We start from the raw sequence: 15,765 nt of genomic DNA on the forward strand, positions 1-15,765 counted from the left end.
TATACTCGGCAAGGACAGCAGTGTCTGCTTTCGGGGCTCCGTAAAGGCCTAAATATAGTCCGGCGTAGCGTGAACGCGCGCAAACGTCATGTCACGTTGGCGAGAACAACAGCGGCTATAGTTCAACCGATGTTGCGACGTACTGGCGCCGCCAACGCAACCGGACGCGCGGCCAATGCGATAGCGCTCGTCCGCGTGCCGATAATGTCGGACTATAAAGGCGCCTTAATGCTCTCTTGTGATTTCACCTCTAGCTCTCAAGGTGAAAACTGCTGAGTCGCCGATGGCTGCCCGAGGTAACGTAATGAAGCTTTCGCTTCAAAAGTCGAACAGATATAAGATTCAAGTCGAGAGGAAATACACAAAAAAACTTTAAAAAGGACAAGTAAAGAAAAAAGTGAAGTGTGCGAGTATGAATGAATGTATTTAAAACGTGAGCTATGTGCAACTGCAGGCACAACAACAAAAAAGTACATAGATGTATTGGAATACAAAGGTGCATCCATTGTCAAAAAAAGAAAAATATGAGCAATATACGTGGAAAGAGGCTAAGGTGCCATCCTAGAAGAAAATCTGAAAAGCAATATGAAACGTGAGCTAGAAGAATAAAAAGATGCACAGCTATTAGAACAAATTAATAAAATACTTTAAGATTATTTTTCAATCTGTATGTGGTGTTACACTCTTTTATAACTAAAGCAGGGAGTTTCACAATGAAATGCAAGAAAAATTGAATGTGAATTTACCATCATTAGTGCGCACTTTGGGCTAGATCAAATTTCTGTTAGATGCAAATATCGTAATGTTAGCATTCTGTAAAGATGTTTATGAAATTACGTCAACTGGGAACTGATTCTTTATCAGGTTATAAAGCTATATGCCCAATTTATAGTTAATTATCTGAGATTCGGTGATCATGTTATTTCTTCTGAGCAGTTCTCTTGCATTAACATTGCAATAGCTATAAGTTAGTACCCTGATGGCATGACTTTAAATGACTTGCCACGAGCTGATATGACTGTTATATATTTCCCCAAGACGCTACAGCATAGTTGATATGTGAATAAATGAATGCGTAATAGAGCGACAATATTGTGTTAGGGTTGAAATACGAATGTGCTCTGATGAGGACTCGCATGTCGTAAGCCATTCTCTTTTTGAAGCATGCAATATGATAGTGGAATTTCAGATTGCGGTCTAACTTGAGTCCCCAGTATGTGGCATAATCGCTGGTGGTACGGTATTAAATGACATTAGCCACGTGCTGCACTAATTGCTTATAAGGTGAAGGGCATTTTGAATTTTTACGAGGTCATAAGTACTAGTATACAATCACCCGGCAAATTATACAGTTGTTAGTAAAATCCACAACTGAGAAGATATGTTATTCGGTAATTCGTTATTGTATATCAGAAAAAAGTTATGGACCAAAATAAAATGTGTTATTTTTACGTGCCAATACCACGGATTATAGGAACCACTTGGCGTTCTTGAACGTGCACCTAGATGTAAGTACACGGGTATTTTTGCATTTCGCCTCCATCGAAATGCGGCCGCCGTGGCCGGGATTAGAACCCGCAACCTCTTGCTTAGCAGCCCAACACCATAGCCACTAAGCAACCACGGCGGGTAAAGGACCAAGGATACTGCCCTGCGGCACACCACAGGAGACGTGAGAGAAGGGAGAAAACATTACTAACAATGGTGAAATGATTCCGATAAACTTTAGGCAAATCCATGTCCAAACACCATTCCCATGCTGGCTCAACTCGCTTGTAGCTCCAAAGTTCCAGTAATTTCCAAGCTCTTCTGTGTCACTTCTCGACTTGGGCGTCCGAGATGCACCGCCTAAGACGGCCTACGCAAGTGAGGAGTGCTGCCGCTAAGGATAGCGGCGATAGGTTTGCTGGAGACTTCCGATGGATTTGAAGCAGGAATGGATGAACTTGGGAGACACCTTGTATTTACAAGAAGTATTAGCAAGAAATACACATTCAGATGCTAGGTGGAACTGCCACACATAGGGCGACCCTATATGGGCGTAGCCGATGGTGCGTAGCACCACAAGTTGTGTCCAACGCAGTTGCCCCGACCAATCCGCTTTGTCGGGGCAACGGGGCCACTTTTCTACCCTTAGGTGCTCCGCTCAACATATTTACAGCCCAATCACCACCGAGTGGCTATAAGAGTGGACCGCCGGCGCATCAATCACTAATCCTGTATTAGAATCGTCGTGTGAGTGGTCCGTCGGCTATTCCAGCATGTCGCTACATCCAAGCGCCCTTTCCTTTACCAGCCTTTACGGCGTTTTCTCCTCTCCCTAAAACAACGTGCAGAAAAGGATCAGCCCTGGTATTGGGGTGGAGATGGAAGGCCAGCGAAGCTGTAATATGCTGGGAAATATGTATTTTCAATTATGACTTTAAAGTGTGATGGTGTAATTGGTTATTTGAACTATTAAAGAATGAGAAATATCTATTATCCGGTGGTTTTCATTTATTTAGTGACCACAGTGACCATGGCCTTATGGTACACCGCCATAGGGTGTACGGCAACGGTAGGCACGTTCTTCATAAACACAACGTCTATATACGTCTGGTGTGTTGTAGTTGGTACCGTCGGTTCGCTCACACACTTCAACCCGAAGGGCTCGAGCTTAGGCGAAGTGAGCAACTTTCCATCCGGGCGTGCAATGTCAACGTTGAAGTCACCTGTCATTACGATAAATGCTTCGTCGTCGAACATAACCTATCATAAAAAGTATATCATGAATGCTTCAATGTCTCTGTTGGGCGTGCGGGTGGAACGTACATGACGGTGACCACCGGACCATTGTGCACCTTTACGGCAGTCGCGTCGGCGCAAGCAGAGACGACGGCATCGTTCGCCACCGGCATCTCGTATCGCTGGACTACACCTGGAAATCCTTCCGCGCGTAGATGGCAAGGCCTCCGGCGCGGCCGGCGGTGCCGATCACATTGCTGGCTCTGCTGTCGTTCGCGGGGTATTTGGCCAATGACCTCTTGTTTGACTAGGGCTTCCGAACCACTGGACGTACAGGGGTCGTCAAAAGTTCCCAGGCCGCCGCGCCCGGCCGAGGAGCGGCAACGGCTCGCCGCTAGACTGGCGCTGCCATCGCAAGCCCGCCTTGGCGCGCGCTGGCTTCGAGCGTATGCGTGGAGGAGGGTGCATCCCTCTTCTTTTCTTGCTCTCTTCGATAACAAACCGTGGAAAAAGATAGTGCGGCATGTGCCCTCACTGTTCGCTCGTGCAGCGCGTGGCATAGGAGGCGGCAGTGTTCCGCAAAGTGACGCGCCGTGCTTGCGGCCATATTTAGTTAGACATCGTATACTTGCGCATAGCTTTCGGCTGCCTGGATAACAATATCTTGCATTTAACTTCCCATGGGCACCGCTGTGGCTCTCTCAGCCGTCTGCACAAGGAAATTCGCTGTATAGACCTACACCACGGCGCTACGTCACGAAAATGCGGTGGCGCTGTCGTCGGAATTTAGTTTCGCTTGGTAGGCACTCCGCCGCCGAGCCGCCGCCCGTGTCGCGCCTACCACAGCAGTCGCTGGGTTTCGCGGGTGGTTGTGCGGTTCCATCTGTGAGGTCTTTATTCTATGATTTTACAATGAAAGAAACGCAGTATGTGGATGAGCTGAGTTGCGTCGAAATACGCAAGAGACTAAAGTTTTCATAGGCTTCCTGTTGATGAAAACCGTCGCAAGCAATGGGCCGCCGCGGTAAAAAGCGAAAGTTGGATTATTATATACCAGATCATCCATTATGCGCAAAACATTTCGTAACCGTTAAGCTTCTCTTTTATTTTGATTGGCGTGCATTAGCCGATCTTAGGATCGTTACGATCTTAGGATCATATACGATCTTAGGATTGTTATTAGCGTGCCATTATAATTGCTTGCCGCACTGTGGGAAAGCTAGATTAGGATAAGCCTTGAATGTAGGTCGAGCGAGCAGATGCCCCACAAAACACGTCACATTCGAATTTGTTTTCATCTCAAAGAATTGAGCAGCCAGCAGTGTAAATATCCTGTCACACGTTCACATACGCAGGCAGCAGGGTCACAACTGCGTTTATTGCAGTGTGGAAGTCATAAACGCGCCTAAACGTGTCAGTTAAATTTCAAGCGCGAAACAAAATGTACAGTGTTAGTACAGAATTGGAGCGATCGGACGGCCGCGTGCAACAGCTAGCTCACATAGCGCGGGCCTAAACAGGCGGCGTCGCCGTGGGGCCGGTACCTTGCCGGTCCCATCACCAAGGCGATCGCTTCTATCGCCGCTCACGGCGAGGTAGAAATCGGCTACAGCTTCTTTTTAACATAAAATAGTTCTTAATAGAAAAGCTATCTCGAATTTGCACGTGTTTCGTAAAGGAGCGCCCAGTACTAAACCACTGGCGCCATCCGGAGCAACGACCCGACGGCATTTCGTCTCGCAGACGGAAACCGAAGCACCGGCCGTCTCAGCGAGGCGGCTCGGCTGGCTTGCAAGTACTACGTTTCGTTTGTTATTCGCACCAACGACACCGACAAAACCGATTCATTTGAGCCCACGTTAATCGTGTTGTAAAAAATAAGCGCACAATGATGAGCAGCAGGCCAGGTCGCAAGCGCTGTCGGCCGTCACTGCGGCGGTCAACGAGCTAGGCCTAGCGTCTCGTTCGGCCGTATCCCGATGGGGGCGACATGCAAGAACGTGCACTGGGTGCACATTAAAGAATCTCACGTAGTCAAACTTAATCCGGCGCCCCCATTACTGTGTGCTTCATAATGAAATCGTGGTTTTAGCTCCCCCACCCCATTAAAGAAAATGCGCCAACCGCGCGTGCAAGCGGTGGCGGCGAACGTGGGCGGAGCCAAACGTTGGGCGGAGCCTACGCGACGTCGCTATAGGGCCTAAAATATATCGACGGCGCCTACCGCTGTTTGCAAACATGGTGTAGGTCTATACGAAGGCGGTCTCAGCCCGAAATATCTGCTTGTGTTGCCGAAGAGGTCTTCTTCGCTGCGATGTTGCTAGCGCGCTGTCCTGAGCCGCGTGCTACTGAGTGGGTTTACAGCCCCCTCTAATGCAATGCTAATGAAGACGCTCGTAGCAGCTATCACGCGTTATGGTACGGATTTCAGAATTTTTCGGTACGCTCCAATGCAGTACCTTCCATCTATCAATGCTACGCGTTCGGCGCTGACACTCCTCCGTCTGTGCTCCGAAAACGGAGGACTGATGTGCGATAATGTCAGAAAATAAACTTAGGCTCACGAAAACAAATTATTATACACCTATTCCTGAGTGTGGTTTCATTCTAAATATATATTTTTTAATGAAATTGGGCATATTTGGAGCATATTTATTCAGGCGGTTCAGATTGTATATTTTAAGAAGTGAGCATCGCATGGAGGCAAATCTTAAAGCCACACATAGCTAATCAAGAACACCCAAACACTCGCTTTTTAAGTATTCATTTTTGCGTGTCTGACGCCATTGATGAATCGAAGTTGACCAGTAGGATGTCATACCTACTTAGCAGAAACACTTATACTAGTAGAACTTTCACTATATACGTCCGCAAGGTCTTCTGAAATGCCTTCGCGTTCCGGTAGCAATGGTTGCAAGCTGGTTGAAGGACAATTTTGCGACACAGTTCACTGCACGCCACATATGTCGTCGCAGATAATATATACGAATATGTAAAAAGTGGTGGCAGACGTGATTTCAACGCTGCGAAGCTTAAAATTCGTATTTGCAATATAGGCCTCATTTTATTATTCATTTATGTGCAGGGGAAACATTCCTCTTCGAGAAATTGACCTGAAAATATGAACAAGCGCTGTATGTAATCGACATTTTTTTTTAAATAGTTCGAAATAAAGCAGACAAGCAGTGCACCAAAACGGAAGACTTGTAAAGCTTATTCTTGCATTAGGGAGTCAATATTGATCGAAATTTTTCTTATGGGAAATAAAACCCAGAAAGACGTCTAAAAGTGCTTCACATCGTGACTAATACTTTGATAAGACTAACATTTTTCGGTGAAGGGAAGCGCTTCTGTCGCAATACATACATCAGGTGCTGTGGCGGAAAAGGCGTAGCAACAGGAAACCGTCAAATGCGCACAAATTATAATATAATACTATGCCGTACGAAAGAAAAAGAAAAAAAGAACACGTAGAGTATTACTAAACGAAGAGGGATAATGCATGCATATAAGCGGGAACTTCCTGTGCGAGTCACCTATGAGATGTTCAAAATCCAAAATATTTCCGGGGTTGTTAAAACAGCTTATGAAGGCGTGATGTTATTTAAACAAATATTGTCTGTAAAAAAAGGTAAAACATCGTCGTGGTACTTTCCCAAATGGCGCTGCAGCGAATTATGGTGCCGGAGAGATAACCAGAGCGGCCACTCTTGTATTTGCACAGAAATAGCGCATAAAGAGTACTTCGCTCAGCACTGCAACAAACTCCTTTAGCAGTAAAGGGGCAGGCAGTGATTATTGGTGAAAGGTCAGTGATACTACGACGTTGCGCAATACCGCTGATAGACTTTCTCTCATCTCAACATTCATTATTCTGAATACACGGCAGACCGAGCAGTGAAAACTCGGAGAGTCCAATTCTCAGCGGCAAAGTCAGAACCGATTGAACTTCGTAACGTTTTCTCACAGAGAACTATCACGATATCGACGGAATTTTTGACGCTGCTATTGGCAACTGAAACTTTGGATATGCCTCAAAGTTGTAAACATAATATTTTTTGTAGCTTTATTCTGATGCAAAATAGAGCTGTATGAACGATTTCTAAAAACCTGGGTGGCCTTACGTGTCAAAACCACGATGTGCACCCACCGCGGATGGCCGAGAGAAAGGGCGTTGCGCTGCAAATGTTTAGGTCGCAGGGTATGGTCGACCGGAATATGTTCAACCCCATATAGGGTTTTCTTCCACGCAACGCAATGGTACACGAGTGCTTCTACATTTCGCCCCCAGCCGAATGTGACTGCCGCAGCGGGAATGGAGCCCGTGACCTAATGTTCAGCAGTGCAACACCATAGCATTTTAGATGCCGCTCCATGCCTTTCAAATATTAACCCGCTTATTACTCTCGAGAACCCTGACGTTCCTACTTGAGAATAGGACATGCCATAAAGATGAAATAGTATGAAAGCGGGCAGTATACTTCTCCAAAACAGCTGCAGTATGTAAGCAGAAATCAATGTTGTTGCATTCTGCTAACCGGCATAATGAAGCAATGCATTTTCAACACGCGCTTGTCTCCGAAACCATTAGTGATCCGCCACCAATCACAACACGTAAAATGGTCTAGATTGTGTGAAAACGTTATGAGCAAAATCACTCGACGACGACTGGCAGCTTTGCCAGTCGTGTAATAAACATTGGCATCTGCCGAGGTCACAAAAGTTTACGAGACAGTACCGACGTTCGTTTCGCGTACTCATCGGCCAGAACAGCTGCAACAGCGGGCGAGGATGGGCTAGTTCCTGCAACATGGCTTTTGAGAGTGAAACACTGGAGGAAGGAAATACAGACATACACTGAAAAGAGCTGTGGTGCGTGTTAATGCGTTCTGTGTTTCATAGTTTCCTGCGATTTTTATACCTCATAAACCAGCTGCAGCAATCAGCTCTTATGATACAGGTGGCCAACTTAATATCAAACTTACACTTATGGCATGGATAGATCTAGTAATCCGTGTCTCTTGCGTTTTATTAGAGTACAAATTCTAGCTTTGCGCGCTGTTGGTGTTTGTCACATTCGAATATTGCATGCAATGAAGCCTGTAGTATTTGTATATCTGTAGCCTACCTATTTAACTCAATATAATGTTTGCTAAACATGCGCCTTCAATAATCATGTTGCCTGAAAGCTTACCAATATTTTTCGTCACGTCGGCAAACTGTGCGTGTTTTATCGACGAAACTTATTTTACATGGGAAGATCGTAGTTTCGTTGTTCTATACGGGTTAATTGCGAACATTTAGTTGGAGTAACCCTTAGTAGTAACGGATTTGACTGTGATACCAATTATACGGACGCTCGAGGAACCTTCCCGCCAGTGCTACTGGCCCCGCCATCTTGCTCTCGCGTTGTCGACAGAGATGCGCGGCCCACGGCTCTGGATCATGAGAAAGTGTCCTTTGACACACCGGGAGTTTGGATGCAAAGGCAACAAAACCAAGTGCACGCACTGTTACGCTCCGCTCAGTCGTCTCTGCTTGAGCCAGGGCAGCGTTCTGGCTTTCGCTGCTGGCATGGTCGTTGTGTGCATGCACATTAGCGTTCCTGCTTAGTAGCTTTGTGCATACCGCGCCGTCGTTTATACAAGCGAAAGAGAGAGTAAACCTTAAGGTAAATCTTTCAGTGGGCGCATTTCAAACGCCGAGGCTGTAAGCCCGTGCACCATCGAGGTGCGTTGCCTGAAACGCCGGTGCGGTGCTCCATATTGCACCTAAGCTCTGGGACGTCTTCAGCGCCACCCAAAACCTTCCTGTCACTTTGAATCATTCGCCTGCGGGCCAAACTGACATTTTAATTGTTCCCAAAATTGAACAGAAATTGTCGAGGTTTATTACCAATCTGGTTCACGCTGGCACTACCTAATAACGCCGGTGGTGAGGTTTCAATACCTACGTTCCGTTTCGGACGAGTCTGTTCTAAAGCAGCTGAGGTAATTGTACCGTACTGGAACATTCCGTATGCCATTACAATAATTCTCCATGCTTTCCGTATATTTCTCAATGAAAACTATTGTAAGTCATGTAAATTCCGTGTAATTTCAACACAAATGGTACGGGAAACTGATTAAGGAAAGGCGGCACGGAAGAGCCCAATTTTCGGTCCTCACAATCATCTGTAACCAACAATCAATCAAGCCAAAGAAATCATAGGGCAAATTAACGAATACAGTGAAATAAAAGTGGTCGTGTAAAGCAACTTGTCTCAGGTAGGAAGCGAGCCCACGTCATCGCTTTGCGCCTATGGTGCCCTTACCAATTTAGCAACCACGGCGGCGCCTTGCCGTCCACTTCAGCGGTTTCTTGTGCGCGTTTCCTAGATCTAGACTGGGGAGTGCTAGCCATTATCACCGTTCATCGCTATGGCAGCGGACATAGAACGTCCTTTCCACCGCAGGCGTCACGTAGTACGTGAACTTGGTGAATAAAGATTTGACAGGTAAGGCCTCGTATGTACCTGAAGGGATGAAAGCTGCCAGAGTTAAGGCCCTCGCTAACTGATGAATGACAAGGGGCACAATTTCTCTATCAAACCCGACAACGGACCCAAGATGGGAATAAATCGGGGGGCCCAATTTCCGTTTCCCACTATCATATGAAGTCAACAGACAATGAAAAAAAAGCAGAGGGTAAATTACTTGTTATATTTGAAACTAAGGAATGACAAAGTAATGAGAGAACTTTTGAAAATATTCAATTGCATACATAACGCTAGATTAAGAAAAGGTCGGTACAACTTCTCACACTTCGTTTTTCAAACGTTGAAATGTTTTACATATAACACTCCCGAAAACTAATATGTGGGCAGCAGCCATGAAGGTGAGCGACACAATCATTGCCAACTTCACCCGAAGGGTGAAGCATTACCAGTGATATCACGGTGGCCATACACGAGCTGGCTGGCTGATCAGAGTCATGGCTGAGTGGCCATACGGAGTTGATTAACATGTGACAAAAGCTCGCGACATTACTGGTTTCGCATTCTGAATTGATGGCAATGCGGCTACCGCGGCTATTTAAATCGGTGAGCGTTTGCGCCCGCCGAAAAATGCACAACTATTATCCCCTGCATTGCGCACTAACCAAGTGCGCTTACGTTTGCTTTCGTAAACATCGACTTATTTACTTTCCGCATTGCACTTGAGTACCTTTATGACATGAAATAGGTATCACCGAAGATATCTTACCGCTAAGTTAGTCGACGAGTTCGGTGATAAGCAAGTAATGTCAATGCTGTGCACGATGCTTGCGTAGGACGTGATGCGGCGACTGTGAGGTTCGCGGGAGAGCACAGCTTGTTTTGCTCTCATGGAAGCAGCTGGCCTGCGGATGGGTGTTTCTGCGCACCTGACAATTACACTGCCCTTTAAATAATACGTTCGCTGAATTTTCTGCTAGGCATGGTCTAAACGTGTATGGTTAAAAGCTGGAGACATAAAACAAACGTTGAATATTCCTACAAAAAAAATAGAAGTTCTCACTCTGTAAACATATTGTTCACTTTCGAACAACCACGCGCATAAGTGTAAACACAGGCGTTTCAGCTAATTTTGTGCTTCAATGCATAAAACCACGTTTTGGTAAGAATGTAATTGAAATGCCAATGCATTTCTGCGCAAAGTTCGGGAATTATTATCTGGATACTGGTATCATCCTGAAAATACGTTCCAAGTAGATCCGCCTTGCGGACTACACAACTAGAATTTGTAAATTGCAATATGGGCCATATGCTTATTAGTTAAAAACTTAATTCGTGACTGTAATTCGTGACGAGTCGAGTATGCATTCCAATTTTCTGTGCAGTAATGTCGGCCTCTTCTAGTAGACCAGCTCGTGAAGTAAAATTGTGCTATCTGCGATAAGCAGCCTTTATAATTGTTGAAAGGGTTCGATAAAACACCCTGTATATATATATATATATATATATATATATATATATACAGGATGTCCCAGTTATCATGCAGCACGATTTAAAAAAAGAGGAACGGCGTTACGCGAAACAAACCTAGTGGGTATTGTTTTGTTTCCAGTACAGTGGAGTAGCTGCCATAACTTTTTCGTTACTGAGATTTAATTAGGTACGTGTAATTAATTATCTAACTTTTACATTATCTATTATCTAACTTTTTAATTATCGACCATTTACCGTACTATTAACAATTTTGATGATCACCTTTCCCTTCAAAATGACCTTGAACTAATTTGCAACTGGTGCGACACCTGGCAGATGTCTATGAACTCATCTAAATGCAAGGTGCTCTCCTTTAGTCGTAAGCGCATTAACTCCGACTTTTCTTACTCCATAAATGGTAGCGTGGTTACCAAAGCTTCATCATATAAATACCTCGGTGTTCATCTAACACCGGATCTCTCATGGAGCACGCATATATCTGCTATCTGTTCTAAAGCATCCAAAACACTAGGATACCTTCGTAGGAATCTACGCAACTCGCCTCCCAATGTGCGCAAATTAGCTTACCTTTCGTTTGTTCGTCCGCAACTAGAATTTGCTTCGTCTGTATGGTCTCCTCATCAAGGTTATCTAATTAGTATGTTGGAAGGTATTCAGAACAGGGCTGCACGGTTTATTTCTCGTAATTATGCCCGTCATACCAGCGTAACCCAATTAAAGCTAGATATCTCACTCCAAGAACTGGATATACGCCGAACTATCTCCGTGTTATGTCTGTTCCATCGGTATGTTCACAATGATACGTCCCACTTTCTGCCACTTCACACACCTGAACGCACGTCAAGCCGCCTTCATAACACATTTAGCTTCAAGCGCGTTTTTGGCAAAACTAAAGCGTTTAATTCATCTGCTTTTCCACGTGCCATCACCCTGTGGAATAGCCTTCCCGATGATATCGCTATGTTATCTAACCGGGATGCTTCTCGTGAAAAATTACACGCTCTGTATGACTAATTACTGTATAATGATGTGTCACTGTTGCACTGTCAGTGTTTCTATTATTCTCGCACTGCGGGACCTCTTTTTAAGTGTCTTGGCTGGATTTTATTTTAGTTCTACTTGTATTCGTTTGTTCATTGCTTTCACACCTGATATGTACTTATGTTATTTGTTTTACTGCTTTTTCCTTTCATTGTATTTTCTGATTGCAACCCCCCTTACTCAATGTCCTTTAATGGACCTGTAAGGTACGATAAATAAATAAGTAAATAACTCGAGAAGTACCGCTCTAATTATCAAAGTGCCAATGAGAAAGTTGTAGAGCAACATGAAAACCTCTCGATACAACTTTCTGTTGCTCAGTACGTGCTACATAAATGTGTTTTTCCGAGTGTGATACCCTGCATATATATATATATATATATATATATATGCAGGGTGTCCCACTATCACGCAGCACGATTTAAATAAAGAGGAACGGTGCTACGCGAAGCAAACCTTGTGCGTATTGTTTACAGTACTGTGGAGTAGCCGCCAGTAATTTTTTCGTTACTGAGATTTAATTAGGTAATTGTAATATATATATATATATATATATATATATATATATATATATATAGCCCGAGTGTCAGTGCTTTTTCAAGCTGGTTTTCTTTGCGGAACATGCAAACTTCGCCCTGTGTACGACAGATGCTCTTGGCAGGCTTAGTCCACAAAATACTTGGCCGGGGCCCGTTCTCGTCCGAAGTGAACTCCTAAAATTACGGAAGCATACGGATAATGTGAAAATTTATCCTTGTTCTCTGAGTGATATTACAGAAAACTAGAAATGTAATGAATGCTATGGTTCTGACAACTTATCGTTAGGTGGAAACAGTTTTCGTGTACTTTCACAGTGGCTTGCATCACGAGTAACGTGTAACACAAATATCCTCCCACGATGAGAATGTGCGCATCGTCGTTAGGCATCACCCAACCGAACATGTTATCATGAACGTTCCGGTTGAGAAATTCGCGTTGAAACCTGGCCGTCGCACCGGGGAAGTTGGCGGTAGCGTTGCCGAGCTGTGCATCACCATTATCGCGTTCCTGGAGGGCAAGACGACGCTGACGTTTGGCCTCAACATCGCACTCGCTCAACTCGGGGTCCGCGGCTCTTCGCTGACGTTTCGCCTAGGCTTCGGAAGCCCTCACGCTAGAATCGGCACGTCGACGACGAGCCCTTTTCCGAGCGCGTTCGCGGCGACGTTACTCAAACGCGTTAGCACTCGTCGTCAGTTGCAACGTTTATAGATACTTTTTTCAGTTCTGGAACTCCGCCTTCCCAGGCGGGTGTGATTTCTTCCTAGGCGCTGAGAGGGCGCTGCGGTCGCGGGTTGCGTAGGCGGCGCTGGCATCGAGGCACCCTAGAGTTGCGCGGTGTCGGCGGCAGCGTTCACGGCGTTCGCCAGTTGGCTGAGCTCAAAGTTGCGGCGCAGTTTGGTTCTTTATTCAGTGGCGCAGTTGCATGTCCCCTTTACACGATTCTTTTCGCTTGCGTTTGTCTTGACCCCTGTGCGAGAACCTTGCCCTTTCAATGCGTGCGGTTTGTGGGGCTATTAAACAGTGCGGCCGCGGACGGAAGCATTTCGTGACTCCGTCAACACGCTGTGTTTTATCTGATGTGCTGGGCTTAGCTCAATGCCAACCTGCTTCGCAGCTGGCTGTACCAGCGGGTACAGAAGCAACACTCAGAAGCGTCAGTTTTTTGCGCCGCCATCGGATCCGGAGCTTCTCAGCAAATGGAAAAGAGCTATATTCCCCGCGCGGACAAAGAGCTCAGCAAAACCAGCAAGGTTTGTGACGTTCATTTTCTCGAAGCGGACATTTCGAAGACGTTTAAACATATTATCAACGGTGAAGTGGCCGATATCGACCGGGCGTACTGGGCATTTAAGGAAGGTGCAGTCCCCGTTAACTTTCCCAACCTTCCCAGTTACTTGTCGAGAAAGCAGACTCGGCGGCGATCTCCGAAAACGAGAAAGGCAGCATCTACGCATGATGTGACCGCAAATGAAGCGCACTTGCCTACGGAGCGACCAGAGGAACTGTTTAACCATAAGGCGCCTGTTCCTCTGCAGTGCACCAATTTTGCTCAGATTGCCCAGAATAGTGCGTCAATGCGGCTCCCAGCAAACTGGACAACGACAGTACTCGAAGAAGAACCAGGGCAGCGTCGACAGATTGTTTTTTACGTGGCCGGAATGAAAGCGGGGGCGTACACAATCCTGAAGAGCGTCGTTGTGCGGGACGATATCACCTATGTTGTCCACGCAAATGGGAGGCTGCTCCGACAGTCGTCGTTTCATGTAGAGATTCGTTCTCTGCAAGATCTAGAAGCCCTGCTGCAGATTGTACTCAATCACTTTTTTGCACTTTTTCGCATGCACTTTCTTGCACGACTGAAGTGCCAAGAAAATGACAGTGCAGTTCGTGTACAAAGAGAACGTAAGAAAGCGAAACTTGTCTAGCTAGAACCGTGACCACAGAAGTTTCACCAAGGCAATGTAGTATGTGAACGCTATTGTTAATAAAGTTCCCCTTTTTCCCATTTTTAAAACAGTAACTGCAGGAATCTAAGGTAAGGTTTGACCTTGGGCTAGTTGGTTTTCTTCGTCCTCGTGTTCGCGCAGGGATCATGCTCATACAATCACTCTGTACTGCGTGTGCATCGCGACAGATATGTATTGGGCAAGCCCATGTCGAATATTTCTTTAAAGTTGAATGAGCGTGGAGAATTTTAGATGGAAGAATACAAGGTAGCACTCGATGGTTCCGAGTTTCGCAGTCGCTGAACTTGAAGCAGGCAGCCAGCTCCTGAGGCTCAGAAACTAAGCTACGCGGATGTCTACCATAAAGAAAACAGTTTTTCCGCACGGCTGTAAGGAAATACCATTCGTGCTGCAATAGATTCGCACGATTGGCATGGCAAGTGAATTCGTGTTCACACTTGACAGCTACTGCTGCGCGAACGTTCGTTTAAAACGCTGTCATTCTTGATATTAACACGAAAGTGTTTTATGCCGGGGTCCACCAAGACTTCACTGACGTATTTCCGTCACGGAAATACGTCATAGAACATAATACAAAGAAAGAAACCAGAAGAAAAAGTTCCACAAACACGCAAAATTTGGAAATCGAACCCACGACCTCTCGGTCCGCGACGATAGATCGCCGAGCGTTTAACCCATTGCGCCACAAACGCACTTGCAGAGAGCTACACAGACGCGCCTTATATATCTAACACTCCTCCGTGTACCCGCGCTCTTGCTCGGGGCGGTGCCGCCGCCTACGAGCAGAAAAGAGAAGTACTGCATTATGACACTAACGCGCACCGACAGTGAACGCTTCGGTGGTCTCAGCACTACGACGCCTCGATGCCAGCATTCGAAGGGACGCTGGCATCAAGAAGCACTACCAACGCCACCTAGGTGGCGTTCACCGTACTCAGCACAGCGGAGCGTGGCCTCCGCAATTAGCTCTGAAAATGTTTCTGAAGTTGATCGCGGAGGCTGCAATTACGACGCGCTGTACGCGCTGATTTGACTCGGTGACGATTCAGTTACGTGCTTTGTCTTGCGCGTTGTATTAGTGTGTCAGTTACGTGCTTCGTCTTTCGCGTTGTGCTAGCGTGTGCAGCGTAGTGCAGCTTCCATATGCACGACGGTTGCTCATGGTCATCGACGTTGGTAGTCGTGATGGAGGAGACGTGCCACCAGGCGTCAGCGTGGGTGCATCAACGCCTAAGGGCGCTTTAGCCACAAAACACCAATAGACATTATACATCAATGTGCAATAAACATTACACTACTTCTGTGAAGACACGTTTCACTTTCGTGTTCTATACCGATTCCTATATAAGAGGGATCAACCACATGTTTTTTTACCCACCGCTCAAAATCCCTGGGCGTACACATTACTCCTTGCGCAATACACCCGTTTCATATAAATCGTGAGCTGGAATAGCCGCAAAAAATGCCGAGCAACTTCCCCAGAACAGTTATTTCTTTTGCAGTAAACAGCCAGAATTAGGG

This window comes from Dermacentor silvarum, chromosome 4 (assembly GCF_013339745.2).
Source record: "Dermacentor silvarum isolate Dsil-2018 chromosome 4, BIME_Dsil_1.4, whole genome shotgun sequence".
Lineage (NCBI taxonomy): Eukaryota > Metazoa > Arthropoda > Arachnida > Ixodida > Ixodidae > Dermacentor > Dermacentor silvarum.